General features: G+C 32.9%; 1 protein-coding gene across 9 annotated transcripts in view; it reads right to left on the bottom strand.

Annotated features, from left to right (window-relative positions):
* RIMS2 (regulating synaptic membrane exocytosis 2) overlaps nucleotides 1-22,897 on the bottom strand; it is a 426,764-nt gene that overhangs the window by 228,049 nt on the left and 175,818 nt on the right. The window lies entirely within an intron of this gene.

Raw genomic sequence — 22,897 nt, forward strand, 5'->3', positions numbered from 1 at the left:
TAAAGATTAAGGCCAGCTCGATGACACTTCTCTGGCTTCACATCTGACCCTTCATGTTTCCTTAGTCTCAGAGGAATATATTGTATATTGTTCTCAACCTGCCCCTCTAACACTGGTACAACCTGATGGACCTTGCATTCACACTTAATATAATATTTTTTGTCAACAAAATATTCACATTGCCCTCTTCTCTGGCATGCACTCAGACGATGTCAACCACTAGCCAATGAGAAGCAATGGAACTGGGATGCTGAAGATGATAGGGAAGGTTTAGAATTATGTTATGAAGATTTTCTCAGAACACATGAACAGGAGATAATAAAATAGTAGGATCAGTTGGATTTAAGGATGGCCAATATTAGTTCAGTGGTGAATTTCTTACACAATATTTATTTGATCCAAAAGCAAGAGTAGAGAAAGAATATATGTGAAATGATGCAACCCAGCAACATCACTATCCTCTGAAGTCTCCTCTGTGTCCCTGACTCCCTTTTACCCCATATCTGGAATATAGTTTGTCAATGTATCAATTAGGGTTCATTAAGAAAAACAGAAGTCACTCTAGGTTTTCAAGGTAGGAAGGGTTTTAATACAGAAATCAGAAGTTACACAACTGGTATCTCATTGTAGTTTTGATCTGCATTTCCCTAATAGCTAGTAAAGTTGAGCATCTTTTCATGTATCTGTTGGCCATTTGTATGTCTTTTTGGAAGAAGTGTCTGTTCAGTCCTCTGTCCATTTTTTTAAATGAATTGTTTGTTTGGGGTTGAGTTGTATGAGTTCTTTATATATTTTGTATATCAACCCCTTATCAGGGCTGTTGTTTGCAAATATCTTCTCCCACGTGGTTGATTGCCTTTTTGTGTTGTTTGTGGTTTCTTCTGCTGTGCAGAAACTTGTCAGTGTGATATAGTGCCATTTGTTTATCTTTGCCTTTACTTCTCGTCTTTGAGGTCAAATTTATAAAACCTTCTCTGAGACCAAAGTCCATAATAAGTTTAGTACCTATGTCTTCTTTTATGTAATTTATTGTTTCAGTTCTTATATTTAGGTCTTTGATTCATTTTAAATTAATTTTTGTACAAGGGGACAAACTGCATTCTAGTTTCATTCTTTTGTATATGGCTTTCCAATTTTCCCAGCACCATTTATTGAAGAGGCTTTCTCACAGCTGTTAGAATGGCTATTATCAACAGGACAAGTAATAACTAGTGTTGGAGTGGGTGTGTAGAAAAAGGATTGTGCTAGTGGGAATGTAAACTGGTACAGCCACTATGGAAAAGAGTATGGAGGGTCATCAAAAAATTTAAAAATAAAGTTACCATATACCCAGCAATCCCTCTTCTGGGTATCTACCCAAAAAATTCGAAAACAATTATTCATAAAGATACATGCACTCTATGTTCATTGCAGCATTATTCATGGTGGCCAAAACAGGGAAACAACTGAAGTGCCCTTCTCTAGATTATTGGATAAAGAAGATGTGATGCATATATACAATGGAATACTACTTGGCCATGAGAAAAGATGAAATACTGCCATTTGCAACAACATGAATGAGCCTCGAGCAGTGAAATAAGTCAGAAAAAGCTAAGAACCATATGATTTCTCTTATATGTGGTAGTAACAAGAGGAAAGCAGAGGTGGGAGATGTAAAGAGTCAAGAGGGCCAGACATATGGTGACAGAAGATGATATGATTTTGGGTGGTGGGCACACAATGCAATATACAGATCATGTATCATGGAAATGTACACTTGAAACTTACATAATCTTATTAACCAATGTCACCCAAATCAATTTAGTAATAAAAAATAATGTGTATAAATAAAAAATAAATAAATAAGGATCATCCAAAAAAAAAAAAAAATAGAAGAAGAAGAAGAAGAAAGAAGCCACAAGAAGCCACACAACTGTTGAACAAGCCAGTGCAATGAAGGCCAGAGAAGTTAATATGTACTGCTATTTTAAACCTGAACAATAAATAAAGGCAGAGGTTCTGAAAATGGTCATTAGGAAGTGGTTGTGAAGCTCAAGGACCTTTGGGACTCTTCCACCAATTACCAGCTGCCTACACGTTTGGGTGGTCAATTAACAAAAGCTTGTCCAGGAGCCATTAAGACTCTCACATCTGCCTATCTGCCTGCCAACAACTGCTGCTTAACAATAATGGCTTTTATAACTCTTCAACCTTTCAAATCTCAAACAAATGCATCAACAGAGTAAAATCTAACCTGGAACCATAAAGGGGAAAAGTATCGTCATAAATGAAAAAACTGGTCTGCTCCCCTAAATGTTTTATGATGAAGGAAGTGGATATGATTCCTTTTTTTACATTTGCATTCTTACATTTACACATAAATATAAAATATTTAGCTCTTAATTACAAGTCTTAGGTTACAATTGTTACATAAATCCATAGACTCCTACAGTTTAAAATATACAACCAAAACAGAGCACTCAAATAAATTTTATGGTTTAACCTACATAACATCTGTTATGCATAACTCATTTTACTTTCTGCCATTATTTTTGTACATAAAGAAAAACATATTAGCATGGTAGCAATGTAACAGAACACTAAAGTTGAGGGAGCTGGGTTTCATAGTCCTACATTTGACATTAACTGATTATTTGAACCTATATAGTCACTTCTGCTTTGAGAGTCTGTACTTAAAAGTGAGAGACATAGATTATACATATTAACTCATATATCATTTTTAAAAATATGTACTAGTTAAGAACTAAATGTCACATACTATAATATAGGCTGAGAATACAGAAATTAGTAAGAGACCTTTGATTTTCAGAAGCTAAATGATTCTAAAACCCTCTTCCATTTCTTAGGGGTTACAATATTATAATATTGATACCACAACTTCAAGTTAATATGCCTAAATGAAATCTTGAAGCATAGCAAAAAATAATGATACCCCTGTGAAGATGTAATTAACTGGTGGAAAATTTTAACATATCTCACTAACTGGCTGCTTTTATCTATTTACTTTACTAAAATACTGAGATAGAAGAGAATTTCTCTAAAGACCTCTGAAGAATTAGTTTCTTCTCAAACTGACCATCTAGCTTCTATCAGATGCAGACTTTATGTTGGGAATTCAAATCTATTTTGGTATGTTAAAAAAGATACAATAATATTTTCAAATCTAAACTAATAAACATATTTTTCTCTAAAAATACAGTAGTTATTCATAAACCTTATTTAATATCAAGAAATTTATACTGTGCCAAGAGTAAAATTCTACTATTTCTCAAATTTACATGGTACAGAAGGAAATTATTTTTTTAATTTCATTTAGAGATTGTTTACTTAAATGAATTCTACTTCGTGTAAAGTTCAATGTGGGCTGAATAGGAAATTATGTAACTCTATATATGAATTTCAGAGACATACAAATGGAAATAAAATGTGGTTTGTTAAGTGGAAGTATTATTGTTTTGTTTTTCTTTTTAATTGTTTTTCTGTTGAAAGTAGTATTAATTACCTCATTACAATGGACCAGGAGATGAACTCACTTTTGTGCCTTTGTATTCCTCAACATAATACTAATCATTCTATTCACAATTACCTAACTAATACTCTGTATTATTTACTAGACTTTAAATTTTTGAACCAGAAAGTACTGTGTCAAATATACCTTTGTAGCCCTAGTATTTATTCATTCACTCAACAGGTATTTATTTAGGGCTTACTATGTGCCAGGTATGATTCCATTTGTTAGGAACACAACAGAGAAAATACACATAAGGTCTGTGCTCTTAAGAAACTGTCTTTCTAATGGGGAGGCAGACAGAAAGCACAAAATAAATTAAGGTGTTTTCATACAGTGATGAATACTATTAAAAAGCTGAAACAGTGAAAATTCTTAACGGTGACTTAACAAAGGCTACTTTTGATACAGAAGTTCTTTCTGAAAAGACCTAAATATGTAGTTACATTGAATAAAGCCCATTTTAAAAATATATGTACAACTTCACTGAAAATATTTTGGGTTTCTCACTAAGTTGCCATTATTTTTTAAATTTTATTCAAAGCTGTCTATAAAATATAAGTCAACTGAATTCTTAATTGCTGTTTTATTAAATCAAGGATTTTCCAAGCTAGTTGATCTCTACCACCTACCTAAAAGCAGCCTACTAAAGCCTTTTTCACATACTCCTCCATTTCAAAATGCTTCATGCTCCCACATGGGGTAAATTCCAATTCCCCATTATATATTATCTCAGTGGAAAGTCAAAAGTAAAACATGCACATTAAATAAAAGTGAATACAGTTTTATCATATTATCAAAATTACTTAACATGCCTTAAGATTGTTAATACAAATTAATCTGTATAATGTGAAGAAAACAAGGCCATACAAGAAAGTGAAGTAAAAGTTTTCAGAAAATATTAAGAAGAATAATGGATACTTTGAAGGCAATTCAACATAATGTTGACCTTCTTTTTCACTGTATGTCTTCCCTAGGTAAAGTTACCCATTTCTATCCAGGAATATTTATAGTATCCCAAAATGTTAGGTTTCATGAGGACTGGCAACCTGTATCTAAGGAGGCTGGAATATAGCAAGTGCTCAATAAACATCTGTTAAATTAAAGAACTGATTAATTAATTCTCCCTTAAATTATCTCTACTACTTTTCATGGCTTGTTCTCTTTTCTTTCCTATACTGAAACCCACTGATTGCTAAAACAGTCTAGTTCTTTCTCCTACTGTGCCCCTGGCAGTAATAGCAACTCAAGTGAAAGGAACTACTTTTGTTAGTAGTGTAATTTAGTTCTATCATATGTTAATTTGGCTTTTGTCCTTAGTTTTCAGAGGCCAGCTCTTGTTTATAAAATTACTTTTCTGGCAAAATATACTTTGAGTATCAATCACTTTACAACTAAACATTTAAAACAAAACCTCTTTGTAAATTAGTGACTTCTAGTAATATACTTAACAACTCACTGAGTTTTAGAGGACAGAAGTAAAATAAAATAAAATAATTTTAAAGGAACACTTCATTCCATGAGGAATTAACATGAATTTCTGAAAGTAGGATATAAATAAAGTGAATATAGTAAGCCTTTATAACACAAGCAATAGATTCTATTTTATTGATAAATAAGAATATTTACTTACAGAATTCAGTACAGTAAAAAGGATATTAATACTTACTCATTAGCAAGCCATATAGGTGTTTTATAAAAAATCATACCTTCAATAAATTGAATTCAGTATTAAATCCAGCAATCACTTTATTCTAGAGATTATGAAATTTGCCTGAAGCATGTGAATCATACCATGGATGTTGATTTGTACTGGATTTAAGTAAAAATAGAACAGTGGTCATGATTTCTGAAACTGGGATAACTACTGTCACTGTTACTTAACACGGAATTAGGTTTTTAAAAATATGCTTTAAGGCACCTTACCAAACAATGAATAATCTAATATGAGTTACTCCAGAATATTAAAATACCCTGTCAAAACAAACTTTAAAAACTATAATGTGAATTATTGCATAAATACTCTCTTTTGAATTAAAACTGCTATATTTCTTAGACTTTGTATTTTTTTCAGGAACTGATAAAAATTCAAGTACAGTATCTCTACTCTCTATCTTCACCTTTGGCCTTCATAAACAATCATTAGCATTTATATTATCAGTTGGAAAACATTTCATAGGTAAAGTAACAATGATAATGTATGTGATCTAATCTCTATCTTCACCTTTGGCCTTTATAAACAAGCATTAGCATTTATATTATCAGTTGGAAAACATTTCATAGGTAAAATAACAATGATAATGTATGTGCTCTAAACAATGATGAAGCATTTACAGTATTTAACTAATAAATTACAACTCAGAAAAATGGAGCGATTCATCTAAGATGTCATATTTAACTTAATCCTTCAAAGAACTGGAGAGATTAAGAGCCAGAATCTGAAATTACGCCTTTTAGAATAAAATGTACATGTGACATTATATAGTGCTTTAATTTTTGCTTCTCTTCATTCTATCAATCCCTATTTCTTACTGATAATAAAATGTCACTATATCTTTATATTTACTTTATATTAACCTAATGTCTGTTCACCTTCTCTTTATTCAAACCCAGGTTGTTAAGAATTATTTTCTTTTACTCTCTTATAGTCATCTTAATTGGGACCAGTTTACAGAAAATTACATATAGAAATATCCTATTTATACTTTAATCAGTAGCATTTCTGTTCATTGTTTATTTTTTCTAATGTGGATTAACCAATCTATTTCTAAATATTCTAGCTATGTATTCACACACTTGATTGCATATATTAGTTTGAGTAAGAAACTACCAATTAGTCTCTTTAAATTTCCATGTCTAAATATTATACTGACTGATTGAGAAACTCCAAATAAAAACCCTCTTTCCCAATTAGTCACTTTCCCATTTACCAAAGGCAGTCTCAATTTACATACTGTATATTAATTCATCATGTTTACCAGTTTTTATTTTGATATTTACAACTTTACCATCCTTTGTGGTTTCTGTTATTATACCACCTGTATATATCAATACTGACCATATACTATAGAATAATCAAGTTTCTAAAAATGTAATCTAGAAAACATTTAAAAAACATTTATAAGGACAATGAACAATTAGATGGAAACTTGAGTTTTAATATTTATATATTTTTAACTCTTAAGACCTATGTAAATTATAAAAATCATGACACTAAAAGTGAAGAATTTGAAATTACAAATTTCTATAAATTCAAATTTTATATTACAATTAAGCACTATGTAGATGAAAATCTCTCAATCATAATCGTTATTATAGAGATGATTAAATAATTGTCATTTTATTTAAAAAAGAATAGAAATACCATTTAAAGAATCAATAATCTGAAAAAAGTCATTGTTTTTAAAGCTTTAGAACGCATGGATATTGCCAAATAAACTAAAGTGATACCTCATTAATTCAATTAAACATGCTAACCATACAGTTTAAACATAACATTGCAATCAAATTGTGAAATCTGAAGCTGTTAAGACATTAAATCAAGGAATTAACATAAGTATTTGATCCTGTAAAACATAAAATATATAGGTTCCATTCCTATAATTCTAACAAAATGGTTTTAACAAGTCAAACCATTTATTTATATTCATTAAAAACTATAAAATCGATTTACATTTTATTATATATCACAATATTTAACACATTATTATAGTTTTACCTTTTGCTCAACCAATGCACATCTGTAGAGCACGAAACATCATGTTGACAAAAATACATTAACACAATACCGGGCAGCGCTTTCATCTAATCCTTCTGGCTCTAGCGAAATCATGGGAGCCATCCTTAATAAGATGATTTGAATGTCTCCATTTGCTTACAATCATTTTATTTCAAAAGTCAATTACTAAAAAGTTACACATGAAACAACATTCATTCACAGATGGAGTCATAAAATCCTCTAGGAATAGTCCCGTTAAGGAAAAGGTTATTTAATGCTGTTACTATGTGGCTGTATATAGCTCCAGGTCAAGTAAGAATGTACCCTGTAAGGAGGATTATGGTACTTAGCTGATTAGTGCCTCACAATACTGAACACCAAATGCATCTTATATCTAAGGCATTTCTCAACACTTTATTTAAAAGGGACAGATTCAGAAATCTGTAAGCTATGTTCTCCTATATGAATTAAATACTTTTTAAATAGCAAAATTCATTGTTTGTTATTGATAAGTCTACTGTACTGTTTAACCATGAAGTGTACAGTGATAATGAAAGATGGTGACGGTTTTAACAGGTCTATCCCATAGTTTCTTTTCAATCATTTAATAAGTTTAAGTTTCTTAATTTTTACTAAGAAGAGAATGCTTCCCCCAAAGGGGTTATGGAACAAAAAACAACAGTTTCTGGAGAAATTTAATAAAAAATGTGTTCCATGAACTGAGAAGTTGGTTAGACACTGAATTTAAGTCAAGCTTTGTCTGCTTTAATTTATCCTTAACCTCTCCATGGCTCCATTCAGTCACACAAAAAAAAATTAAAAACAGGAAAGAAGGTAACACCACAGATGCCTTTCTACCAAAAGCCAATTATGTAGATGTTACTATTATACGTCTGAAAATTATATTTAAGTGATTCCAAATAAACTTAAATAAAAGAGAAAAAGTCAGTGTCTGAAGAGTGGGGAGAGACGCAAAAGCACTGTTCTGTTTTCTGGTCTCCTGAATTTCAAGTTTAAATGAGGCTCTAGGGATATGTGGCAGAACCACTCAACTATTTGTGCAGCATCGATACAGAATTTTTTCCTAGAATTAAGTATAGCACTTGGAGAGATTGTGAGAGGTGTGGGGACAAATAAAGGCCTTTCTCCCCTCTAAGATTCCTAATAATGACTTGTAGATTCTTCAAGCAGAAATGCAATAAAAATTCAAAATAATTCATTTTCATAAGAATGTTAGCCAATAATAAAATTCAACCATTTGCACCCCATAAGTTCATAAGAAACTGAAAACAAAATTCCATAGAATATTTTGATCCTTCCAAGCTGATTCAGAAGATTTCAGAAACAACATTATAGCTGATGCTATAAGAGCAAACCTTCTTCTTTACTTTTCCTTCTGTTCACTTATACACCTCAGTGAGTTCTCGTGGCAGCATTCCCCCACCTGCAATGCACACTCTGCAGCCAATCCCCTCTACCGTTCACCTTGTTTCTGCTTCCTTTTATCTGTCCACCCACACTCCCATTTGTATTTCTAATACCATTACGGCTTCTCTTTGCTCTCTACAGATCTTTCTAGGTCTCCAATTGTCTCCTCTCTACCCTACTCATTGAGGGTTATATTGTCCTTTGAGGACATTTTTAACTCTTTACTTTTACTTTTTTTTTTTTTAATTTCCTGCGTAAATATATGGGTTCAAATTTGCTATGATACAATTTTGGATTTAAAAAACTTTCATGAAAATTATTGTATCTTTAGTATCCATTTGACTTCTTCAAAAGTATAAGATAAAAAGATTTTATGGATCAGAAACCAGTATTAATTAACTTTTATCCTATTCATGCCAATATTTTCAACTTATGTTTAAAAGATGAAGACTTTGTACACACGAATCTTAGAAAATGGTGCACAAATGATGCTTCCCTATAGTAATCATTGTACCACTCCCCTCTCACTAGTATACCGCCCAAAACTGCCATTAATAAAAAAGAAAGGCTAGGAACCATTCTATACTAGAAGATAATTTAAACCTGTAGTGATTTTATTTTCCCCTTTTAAGGTGTTCTACCTGAGTCTATGGCAACCTTAGAAACAATCTCACAATAAAAAAATTAAGATTTATTGAAAATTATATAAAGAAGATAAGAGAAATAGAAGAGGAAAATAGGTATAAATAAGTTTAACAAACTATCTTACATAATCATCAGTGAAAACCCAAGAAAGTTGCTTCTTTCCATTCTCCCCTATCACCTTTATATTCTTTTAACATTACAGTTTCTTTATTGAACTTTGATTACTGGTTTAATACACCTGTTCTATTATTTCCTCCTTTATTCATTCTAAACAGACAACTTAAAGGGTTTTGGTCAGGGTCTAAAACCACAATTATTCAGAGAAGAGAAGCCTCTTCACATGAAAGGAAATAAGTATCTCTAGAGGTATATACCAAAGGAAAAAAAATAGGTTCTGCTTATCTGTAAACCAAACATTATACAACTAATTTTAATCTTATGTGTTTATGTCTTCATCGGGGAAAAAAGAATCATACAGTTTATTAAAATGTGGAAAACACAGTTAAGTAGGTTCAAGTGGAAGCATCATATTCCATTTCAGTTAATAGCAATTATTTCCCTCCAGTTGCTCATCCAATCCATGGTGAAATTCTGCTGGATTTAGATTATATACAGAATCCAAATATCACCTCCACAAGTACAAGCCTAGTGAAGTCACCAACATTTTTTGAATGAATTATTGCAAACGCTTCCTAACTGGTCTCCACTTCTTCTGTTCTACCATAACCCTACAGCTTAGTCTCAACACAGCAGCACAACTGTAAGTCAGACTCTGTCACTAATATGCTTGAAACCTTCCCCATTTTGCTACAAGGCCCATGGGATCCAGCACCCATTATTAGCCTCTGGCCTTCTTCCCTGTTGCTCACACCTGGCTCACTCAGATCCAGCCATGCTCGCTTCCCTGTATGTTCTCATTTTAGGACTATTGTTCTGGCATTTCCCTCTGCCTGGAATGCTGTTCCTCCACGTATCAGAAAAGACATCGAGTCTTCTAATCAGTAGAGAGACCATCTTCAAGTCTTCACTCAATGGTACTTTCTCAAGGAGGCCTACCCTGAACACCATAATAAATATTTCAATCTCTGTCTACTTCCTGTACTTCCAATCTCAATCCCCTAACCTGCTTTACCTTTTTGCCTTTTTCATGTCATTTATCCCCTTTTAGTTATGGTATATATTTTACTTGTTGTATTTACTGTTTCCTCATGCAGAAATCACTGTTTTGGTCTCTTCATTCCCAAATGCCTGCACATAATAGGTACTCAATAAATACTTATTGAATAAGTAAAGCTACATAAACAAGATATTAAAAATTAATTTCATCCTCCCAATTAGCCTATCTACAATATAAATTTAAGAGTATTAGCGAAAACTCACGCTAGTTATTTTCCTTATTTGTATTTTACAATGAAAAATAAACTCACAAATTACCCAAAATACTACTCTTAAGTAAATAAATAAAAGATGTGCCTTTAATACATGAATCTTGATAACATCAACTTCTTCACCCTCCCAACCACTGAATCTTTTTTGTGCCATTTTGTTAATTTGTAAGAGTGATTTCATAATTTAAAAGACTGTTTTTCAGAGACATAGAGAACACTGCATTGCTTGAGATAGGGAGAGATGAGGAGTTAAAGAAAAGCTGTTTCTTAGTAACAGAACAGAAAGACTCTTTGAAAAATAGAGCTACGGCTTTGTCAATTAGCCTGTCACTAACCTGCATGAGAACACAACTCAATCAAATTATTTGAGAGAGTGACAGGTCCAGAGAAAGCACGTACTAAACAAGATTTTTCTTAGAAGAGGATTCATGATGACAATTCAATACAGTAATGTTTGGAACAACTACCATGACAATAAATAAATAAATAAATAAAATATATTTCATTTAAATGTTGGAATCTTCATTACACCTGTACTTGTGGTAAAATATTTTTTCCTATGTAATATACCATGTTATATATCTTGATACAAAGCTGAAGGAGCTGATGTAAATTATTTCTACCTAACCTGCAATTCTTATCTGGCTCAATTAAATCAATTAGAGAAATCCAATTTATCTTCCAGTTAACAGAATGTTCTTTCTCAGGCAGAGAAAACAACACCTAACATCTGCGTGCCAGCATGATATCTCGGTGTTCCTTAGCTACCTATCCCAATATTGCATTGCTTCAATTAGGCATCAATTAGCCTCACTGAGTACAATGTATTCTCTTCAAGACAGACATTTAGATTCCTTAATACTTTCAGACCAGTAAAATACTATAAAATGAACTCTTTAGCAGATAGTCTTCAAAAGTGGCCGTCCTCAAAAGGATATATGTACACTTGTATCTTAGGATACCATTGTTTCCCCTCCATTCCCAGGTTCAGAAAGTCAGCTCCAAACTTACATGTCTACACTACAAAAACATTAAAGCATGATGAACATTTTAAGAAAAGTTTACTGAGGAAAAGAAAATAGCATTGCAGCCCAGAGAGCAAAACTTCCATAAAACATCCTCTTTATAATAATTCTGCTCTTTTCTTGAAGTAATTCACCCTGCAATAAAGCTCTCTTAGCCTCTTACCAGCTTGTCTCCCACTCTTCTTTACCAAAAAAAAAAAAAAGTGATGGTTGCTGAAGCGAGGCCCCAAATAAGCAGAAACAGATTATGATAGAAGACACTGGGGGTGCTGACCTTTGTTAAAGAAGGCTGTTCCATTTCATGAAGTGTATCTGTGTGGTTTGATAATATTTAAAACATATGTTCTATTTTAAACACCACATTAAAAGAAGGATTTTAATGAAAAGGCATGTCTCAGACCATGAGGATGGTGAGACAGCTAGATAAGACACTGGAGTTAGAACTCTGGAATGCAGCCATATTTTAAGATAAATTCCCCCTAATAAATTATACTTTTTAAAAATCACTTTTAAAGCAAAGTTTCTTCAGCAGTCTTAAAAGTAACTGATAGAAAATAATACCATATTGTGATCTTAATTGCTTAACCTTTTTAATTTATGCCTATTCTCTAAAAATGTGTTACATAATAACATGCTAAAAATAGGTGAATTTCTGGATTACTTAAAGTCCTCTGAATGAAGAACATAAAACATGTACTCTGGAAACAACTATAATGAGTATCTGTTGTTTGGCTCTCTATCGTTTTTCTTCTCTCTTGGAAAAGAAGAAATGTTTTCTCCATTCTCATCTTTGTGGTTTGGATTGAATCAACTTCACTTGCCCTGGAGGCGAGTCATGATTAGCACAGCACCATCCCTGAATAATATCTACCACAATGACCAAAGCTGGTCCAGTCACAGTGACTTTAAGGACATGTGTGACAATGATGAGACACTGATTTCCCATTTTATGATTGAGGATTCAGGTGACTCTCAAAGCTACTAAAATCAATTTAGGGTCATGAATTGGAGGAGGTTTCCCAAAATGGAATAAATATCCACTTAGTGGCAATTAAAAATAGAAAGAAAGAAACTAGGTCCACATTATATGAAATTCAGGATCAATGCTCACCTGACACAATATGACCTCTGGAGTTTTCAATCAGGTAACTCAATAAAATCTTTTATTTTTAAATTAGTTTTAATTGGGTTTTCTATTACTTGCACCTGAAATCTTCTTAGATAACAGAATCTGTGATACAGATTATGAACTCTGTTTCTACACAAATTGGTTTTTCCTTTGTAAAAAGTAAGTACTCTGGGACCCTTATGTGTTCTGTAGTCACATGACTTCTTTAAAGTATTTCCAGTTTTACACTAAAAGACAGTAATTTAATGAGATTAAAATCATTTCTAAGGTCAAAAATCACAAGATTGCATGTTCAATATTAAATTTCATACACTAATCATGACTTGTTCCATTTAAGGCTAGAAAAGGATAAAAACAAATCATACTCAATGTGTCTCAGGCAAGAGCAACAAGCTGTTTATTCTTTTTTAAAGATTCCATGCGTTCATGTTTAGAGAGAGAGAAACAGAGGGAGAGAAACATCGATGAGCTAGAGAAACATCAACTGGTTGCCTCTCTCTTGCACATCCCCAACCAGACCCGGCCCGCAACCACAGTAAGTGCCCTGATCAGGAATCAGACTGGTGATGGTTGGGTTTGCAGGATGATGCCCAACTCACTAGCAAGGGCAACAACTGCTTTTTTAAAGTAATTTACGTTCAACTATCCCCCATCCAACTTCTAAGCTAATTTGGAAATAGACAAAAGAGATAGATGACCATGGAAAACTACCTCTATTGCTGATAAAACTGAAATTGGAGAATTGTCCTCTATCTACCTTTCCCATTTCATAATGACACAAAGAATAGCTCAAGATTAGACCTTCAATGATGTCGACTTGACCTATTTAGGAAATTCATTGTGGTAGATATTGCTAGAGTCCTGTGATGTCAAATTTTCTTCCCCTTTCTGGGCACGCAGAACATTGAACTTCTCTTCCCCCTTCCAACTGGCAGAGGCCAAAAGATTGATCCCATCCAATGAGCTATGAAGGAAAGTTTATCATTTCTGGGCTGAGGTAGTAAAAAGCTCATGTCCAATTCTCCAGTCTCTCTTCCTCTGCCCACAAGTACTAGATAATATAGCAGCAAGATGACAAGGTTGCTATCACTGAACCACATGGGAAGCAACTGCTCTGGAGAGTCAGTCATCCTTACCCACAGTATCACACTATACCACACTATCGAGAGCAAGAAGTAACCTTTTTTGTTCAAGTTTTGTATGTTGCTTGTTACTGCTACATAACCTTGCCAATCATGAATGATAAACTTACACATCCATCTCACACAAGGAAATTCAGGCTGCTCTATACATGCATCCCCTACTTACCACTCTCTTTCCAATTATCTTTTCCTCTGCTGAAATAGACATGAGGATAAATAGATCAACAACTCTATTACCTAAATAGATGGATTACCAGAGAACAGGATGCTATCATCCTTTTCCTGTCACAGCCTCTAATCACCACAAGTAGTTCAAAGATTCCCTTCACTTGGTTTTTGATGGAGGAGGATAGAATATTCCTTTCCAATGTGATATATAAAGGAGAAGGCCACTGTACTCCCCGAGCCCACCCCCCTTTCCCCAGTCCTCTTGTATATTATGGAAAGTGAAGATTCCCATAAAGGTGATGGCTGAAAGTAGCTGCCACTTTCTCTCTTTTTTAGGTAATGCCAAGAGAAGCATTGGGTCATAATTATTGGCAGGACTTTTGTTTAATAATGGTGAATGTAACGGGGTTTTGTTGTTGTTGTTCACATTAAGCTCCAGTCTCTAATTCCAAAGCACCAGGAAAAGACACTCCATATCCTATTACAATTATTTAGAGTCTCATGTTATCCCAACCTATCAATTGTAGTAGTTATTTAATCTTATTTGATACGGAAAATTTCTTCAAGCCACAATTATCTATTTCAACTAAAGACTATACAGAACTATTCAGATTGAATTCATTCATAGAAATGCATGAATGACAAAAAATATCCTTCTAAAGAACATCTGTTTTCCCTTCTCTGAAAAATGAAAGATTCAGATTAAATAATAAGATGCTCTCTAATTCTACCCTACTATGATCCTATAATACTGCATACTATATTGTTGTAAATTATTACTCTATAATACTATATACATTGTTGTAGAATTTTTACTACACTACCCAGCTAGGAGAAATAAACCACAACTTTAGGTAACTCGGTTCTGAGTTAAGGTGAGCCCAACTATCCTCTGTGCTTAGGTTCTTTTTAACTTAATTCTCCTAATTTTACATGATAATCCAATGCTTTTTTGTATCCCAACATTAAAATAAATTGGAAAGTTCACTTTTTTATTTTAATATTTAAAATGTAAAGAGTTTTTGGATTTATAATTAAATAAAGGTCCATAGAATCTGAGACTACTACAAAAATGAGTATCAAATTGTATAAATACATAACATAAACTTTTTAAAAGTTGGTTAATTAATATTAACAATTGCTAAACATAATAATGTCATCAGTAATTTTAATTTGTTCAAGGGTCCTTGAACTTCCTACTATGTGATAGGGGTCTGGCAATTTTATAAACAAATATTCTTATGACTATGTTGAAATCGTCTTAGATTTTTTTTGGCTTTCTGGAAACAAACATATTTATACAAATATAAAAAGTAATTATAGTATTTGGACTTTTCTGATGTACTCTTCCAGAATTTTTAAATATTCATTAGTAATATTTTATATAATAATATACATAAATAATAATGTACAGGTGTTACTTATTTTCTCAATGAAAACCTATACCAAATTATTTTAGTAGAACTAATGACTGAATACAACATACAAATTTTTGATTCTTTAAATTATGTTTAACCCCTCCTAATAAATCATCACAGTTTTCCTTCTTAGCTTTCATGCATTGGCTAGATTTCTTGAATCTTAATAAAATACTAGAATTAGTAGATTTTGTGACAGTAACGGATTCTTAATCCTTCCACCCATCCTGTACTTTTTCCTAATACAAACTATCAACAAGCTTTGAAATTTTCAGTTCTAATTTTTCTGATAAAGTAGCAGTTCACTAAAAAATACTGTCTAGCCTATGGTAGCAAATTTTGTAATTTAACACACCTGTAAAGTTACTTTCTTAATACTTATTTTTTAATGTATAAAATAATTTTATTTTAAAAAGTAGTATAGAATCTGAGCTAAGTAAACAATTATAAGGGTGAAATATATCCTACTGTTAAAAAATCAAAATCAGAAAGTATATATTTAAATTTGTTATAAGCAGTGTCCAATAATTTATGTATTCCTTTACACTCAATTTTTTTATTCCTTCATACATGTCTTAATTTTCTGCTAGCCATAAACATTGTGCTAGACATGCCTGGAATTAAAAACATTAATGAAATAGTATTCACTGTGCCTCTTAAAGTTTTCTTAAAGTTACATAGACCTAGCTAGGACAATGTCTCATTCCTGTTTTAAGGGTAATGTAGAAACATTTTTGAAGCTCAATTCTAAAAGGTAATCTAGTACTTAGTTTAAACTACTCTTGGCTTCAAGTCCAGAAAATCCATCAAACAGAACTTTTGACAGGAGAAGTATTTCTTTGACTTGCACAAGAAGTCAGTCCAGGGCTGGTACAGCACTAAATGATGCCAACAAAGCACTAGGCTCTCTATAATGTATTGCTCTACAGTTCTGGACTTGGATACTGCAGCTCAGGCATTTCTTCCATGTGCCAGGAAGAAAAGACAGAAAAGCTAGAGAGGCTGCACTGCAGACCTGATCTCTTTGTCCAGAACTGAAGGCTACCTAAACCTACAATTAAAAAATATTTAAGAAGAACTTTTCATTTCACAGCTACTATAGTAGAGAAAAATCTATAGTAGAGGAATGGAGTGACAAGAGTCACAGTGGATACTTAGTGAGATCACAGAGAGTGTCTACACACGTTGCAATCTGTGAACTATTATTTCGTTTTTCCAGTTAAGTGTAATTCCAAAAATAATAAATTGAATAGAGTACAATAGCAAAACTTTATAGTAAAATAAAAAATAATAAATATTCAGACATCCAGGTGGGAAACTGAGGATCATCATCAAACAATGTGAAATGAAACTAAAGGCCAAAATGCATAATTTCATGTAAACATACATCTTAAAATACACCAATATAACCCAAAGCAAGACTTAAGCTTCACTGGTAAATGAAGACCTTCAGATAAGCATTATATTAATATAAACAAAAAGTTGTGTAAGAGTGAAACAAATATGAAAAAAAGTGAGTGTGGTTATACACAATTGGTTGAAGAAGCATTTCAACAAATTCTGTCCTGTTTTAAAAAAAGAAAACTGCTCAACAAAAGATTCTGAGGCACTAGCCATGTCCTCAGCGTCTTCACTAAAGACAGCGCATATTTGTAAGCTCAGATTTATATATCAATAAATAACTACATACCTGATGTCTTATCTATTAACTTTGATAACAGAATCAATACTCATGAATTCCGCTGAGTAAAATTTTATACAACAATGTAAAGTACTCTGTGAGCTATTACCAAACGTCTAAGAAGAGAGTCTGCAGATTAGGAGGGGGAAAGCTCTAAGTTTAATGTAATAATATTGAAAGTCTCCACTTATAATATGAATACCTAGAGGGAAAAAAACCTCAGCTTAAACTACTTGGGAAAGCTTTTTAAAGAGACCCGACTTAAAGATGGTAAATCAAACTATAAATGGAAATATTTAACGTTTATTGAAGCACTATGAGATATATGCCATATTTATCATAAGTAGAACCAGCATTTTGGTTATTTGAAAATGTATGCTTTTAGATATATCCTGTTAAATTGTAAGAGGTTTTCAACTTTCTTCGTTTCTTATGCCCTCTTTTATCTCTTCTTTTCAAAATATCATGTGACCTTGTTCCTAGCATATTTATCAGTTACTATGAAAATTATTATTGTGAAGCAGACATGACTCCTTTTAACTAAAAATGTCTTGGGATGCCCTTCCAAATCAAAAGTCACAGATAAAATGCAGTTTTGAATTACTTTATGCCATATTACTGAGTTAAAACTTGCATGTAAAAATGCTTTGTAACTGTAAGACTTGAATATTAATAATGTAATATTACCTGTAATCTTACTTTCAAAATTCAAATTAAAAAAAAAACATTTTTGTGTGTATTTAATTCATTGATACTTAAACTGTTAAAGTTCATTCCCAATTCCCTACAGGAGTCTTCTGCTATTCCACCCACTCTATATATTCTGTTTGTCACTTGTTGTGGCTCTTAATTCTATTAGTACTGAGTCCTCTCATGCAAACCAACCACTATGCCATAGGAAAAAAAAACAGGATTCAGTCTTGCTGGAAGTTGAAACCATGGTTTTACTGTCAAAGTAGCTTCTTCACTCTCTAACGAAATGTTTTGGGGGATAAAAAGTCATTAGTAATTCTTCTATCTTACAAACTGGGGTGGAAGACTGCTCTAAATACCCATCTGCCCTGTAGCATCTACCCAGCAGGTATAGGGAGCTACAATCCAGATGTCTCTGATCCTTTCTTGGCTCTCTGTGACACTAAATCATGAAATAATTAATCATTTTCCTAAAAGGGCAATTTCATTTTCATGTGTTATTTGTCCTTAAAATATAATCAATAATATATCATATGATTTCACTTATATGTGGAATCTGAACTGAAAAAAAAAAAAAACAGATGTACATATTGCCATGGAGATGTAAAGCACCACATAAAAATATAGTCAATAATATTGTAGTATTGTATGGTGTCAGATGGTACAAGACTTTTGGGGGGATCACTTTGTAGGTTATATAAGTGTCCAATTTCTACGTGGTACACCTGAAACTAACGTAATATTGTATGTAAACTGTAATTTAAATTTTTAAAATTTTAATACTGAAAATGAAATCACAACACATATTAAGTCCCACATTGGACATCACTGTAAATAATTTCTTTGGCTTTATTTATTTAAGACCAAAGCCATGTCATCCTTTCAATTTTCACCTTTTGGGTTGCATTTGTGTGTGTGTATGCATGATATACGCACAAGCATATACACAAATGTATATGCAACTGGTCTGCAGTTAACAAGCGGAAGAATATTAAAATCAAACTATTTTCTGAACATGTAGAAAAAGAAAATATACTGAACTTTTAGTCACATGGTTTAAAGCTCATTGTTCTAACTATGTAGAATGCAACTTACATTATTTTTCTCAGATTATTTATTTTAATATTATTTCAAGGAACCATCATCATAACATTATCATTTTTTTCATATTTTATGGGCATTACAACTATTTCTGAATTGTCAAAATTATATGGCACTTACAGATAACTAGTGAAGCATATAATAAAATAGCTCTTAATTCTTAATAAAAATATATCACACGTACCAATAGAAAACTCACAACCACATTAAAATCAATTTTCCTGGCTCTAAAACAATATCAGTAACAAAATAGACATACAAGTATTTGACTGTGACTATGCAGTTTTTATTTCCCTTTTGATTTAACATATTCCTTCATAAAAAAAAATCTTTAAATGAATATTAAAAGAACTGTTCTCTAAGCACCCTTCATGCCTGGATATAAGAATTCACATCAAATGTGACAGTAAACAATTTATAATGTAAAACTATAAAATGTAATGAGACTTTAAAAATCAATTTTCCAAAACTCTGACTAAGTGAATAAATAACTAGGATGTTTCTAACATTTATCTAAAAGTTACCAAAAGTTTGCCTCACTCGAAGACAACATAGGTTTAATGTAGAAAATTATATAATTAATACACTTTATACTCAAGAGTTAGCTGTCTTATACAGCAGTAGATACCAGATAAGAAATATATATATATATAGGATTCTAAATATACTTTCAGATAAGAAGTCATGTGCAACAGGGAAGATCCAGTACATTTCAATCATTCATATTAAAAATATATGACTTACCTACTAAACCCCAAGCTTACTTCCTTAGTACTGCTCCCTTAGAGTTGTTAACAGGAAACATAGTATAAGGTAAAATTAGAAATTCATGGTGATGAAGAAAGAATAAGTGTCCACAAAAGATAAAAAGATCAAAATTAGGGTGCCATCAGTTTCTTCACCCTCAATCAAAAACCAGAGCATTTGGTCTTTGACATTCATTGGAGAACTAAAAAGGCACCAGGGAATAACAAGGGAAGATGATCCTTTCTCCAAGATAGTGCACTTAGCAGCCTCTGTAATAGGACTCCAAATGGCACATGCACAAGAGGAAATCTACTGAGTTGTCAATGATGTAGGGATCTCAAGTATGATGAAATGAGAAAATTGTTTAACAATTTATTACCAACACCAAGCATATATTACATTTTAAATTTAATTTTTTTAATTTATTGATTTTAAACAGAGAGAGGAAGGATGAGAAAAGAGAAAGAAACATCGATTTGTTGTTCCACTTATTTATGCATAATTTGGTTGACTTGTATGTACCCTGCCCAAGGGATCGACCCCAAAACCATGGAGCATGGAGATAATGATCTAACCAACTGAACTACCCAGCCAGGGAAGGATATGTTACATTTTAAAATTAAATACCCATTTTATAAAAACGTTTTCTTAAAATGGGATAGTATTGTATCCTTTTGCTCTACAAACAGACATTATCGATGAAAGCCTTAGAAATTTTTTACTTGCATAGTATATAATCATATGTAACTGAATAACTACATTTAAACAGTAAGCACTCCATCTGTAACATTATCTTCAAGTATAAAGAAAAATTTCTAGAAAAGTGAGTGAAAAGAAAGGAATGTTAATACCTTATTAGATAAGATATTGGCAAATTTCCCAATACTAAACAATTGATATTGCCCTGGTCAGGTGACTCGGTTGATTGTATTGTCACCCCGTACACCAAAAGGTCACTGGTTTGATTTCCAGACAGGGCACATACCTAGGACATACCTAGGTTACATCAGGGTGTATGTGGGAGGCAACCAATTGATGTTTCTCTCTCACATTTCTCTCACATTTTTCTTTCTCTCTCTCATCAATAAACATATCCTTTGGGTGAGGATTTTTTTTGAAACCTGGTATGTTTGCAATATAAAAACTATTCAATACTTGTCTTTTACTATATTCATCCTCTTTAGAAAAGATATATGTAAACACATATTTAGATCATTTTTCTTTTTAATATTTTGCCTCACTACTCTATGAAAACACTGAAATCTATAGACTCTCCTTAAGCCTCTTTATTCCAAGAAGATAAGACATAATTTTGTCTTCTTATGGTAGACACTGATCATGTCCTTCCCAGATCCCCTTTACCAGGCTTATAAATCCTTCCCTCAGTTTCTATGAGTGCTGGCTACTATAATGGAATGCACTGTCCACCTTCAGCAACTGTCCTCCTCAACTAACAGGATGTTAACCATTGAAGGGTCACAGCAGATAGTATTAATAGGCAACTAGATAGCTCCTGAAGGCTGAAAAAGTGGTGGTCTACATTAAATGAAGTAACAATGCTGGTATTGCCCTGGAAGATCGTGAAGGAAGGGATCAAAAGGCTTGGTGAAGTGTATATGCTCAAACGGTTCTGCTATATAAGACTGAAAACACACTGACTATGTTCGTCAGAGAATTCAGGGGCTATTCCACTTACCAAGTTGGTACAAACACACCAGTGGGGAGTGAGCGGGGACATGAGCAAAGCTGAGAAGCTAGTGGTGGCTGTCTCTGTAGGCCCAGGCCCACATCGTCATTGTCAGGCGAGTGCACCCACCTTGCAGATGCTGTGACCATTGGCTGGTATTGCTCAGAGCTAACCCTGTTCACCAAGAGATGTCCTCAAGTGATGACAGAGTTCTCAACGGAAGTTACCCCCTATTACAGGACAGATGTTAACCAGTGGGTGACTGAGATAGAAGTATATAAAAGGGAGGAACAACTCTTGAGGAAATATTCCTGCTCAGGAATCTCCCACCCCCGTGACTAGATGTAACCTGAGGCCACATCCTTGACTAGCTTGTCCCTGCCATGCTTCATGCACTTCCTTATAGTTTTTGCTGAAGAACACTAGCTCAATAAAGCATGTACATCTGAATTCCTGTCAGGCTCTGTGTCTAAGCAACTTGCACCAAGATACTGCTATTTTTATTTTTCTAACCCTTAGCATAAATTCTAATGAACTGGACTTTTCAAGTGCAAGGTAACAAGAAGAAAGCAGACATCAAGGTTAATATTAATTAAATACCAAGATTCTGACTTCTAGTACTCAGGCCCCAGAGTCCATACAAACTTAAAAAATGAGTCAGTCACCTCAAGCAACTTTTCAATTAGGGCAGAATCAAGGATGGTTCCTTTGTACACAAGTTTTCCTTGGAGTGAATTGACATGTCACAGTAAAAGTTCTCCAAGGATAGAGACTCTGACCTTCTTTTCCACCAAGCTCCCCCTCCTTGCCTACAAGCACTTGATGAATTGTAGATACTTAGCAAATATTAGTTGAAACAATAAATTAAAAGTACTTGATTGCTGTCTTTGTTTAAAACAGGTGCTTTTCAACTTGTCACAGGAAGAAAATTACATATACTCAGTGTACAAGGAAAGGATTTAGCAAAATTTAATACTTACACCAGGATCAAGGTTCCAGATTAAAATTTAAAAGATATAACTAAGTTTTGTCCCACAGTTGTGCAAGTCTCAACAAAGGTGGAAAAAAAAAAAAAAACTAAAAGCATAAAAACTAATGTAGAAGAAAGAAGTTAGGTAACATTTCAAACAACAAAATAGAAAAAAGAGAAAAGGAGAAAAGCAATAAATGATAAACTGAGAGAAAACATCAAAAATATTAAACTTTGAGGTGAAATGCAGATAGCATTGATGTCACCTGATTGCAGCAAATCCTTCTGCTACCCTTGCTATAATGAAACTGAATTTGGGACCAAGGTTTGTCTCAATCCATTCAAAAGCAGGACAATGATTACTAAACATCTTTGCAAAGGCTATAAATTCCTCTCTCTGACCCTGTTTGTTCTCTCTTGCATTTTTGTTTTACTTTATAGTATGTATT

Source organism: Furipterus horrens, unplaced genomic scaffold, assembly GCF_987537825.1.
Source record: "Furipterus horrens unplaced genomic scaffold, mFurHor1.1.pri manual_scaffold_7, whole genome shotgun sequence".
In the NCBI taxonomy this organism is placed as follows: domain Eukaryota; kingdom Metazoa; phylum Chordata; class Mammalia; order Chiroptera; family Furipteridae; genus Furipterus; species Furipterus horrens.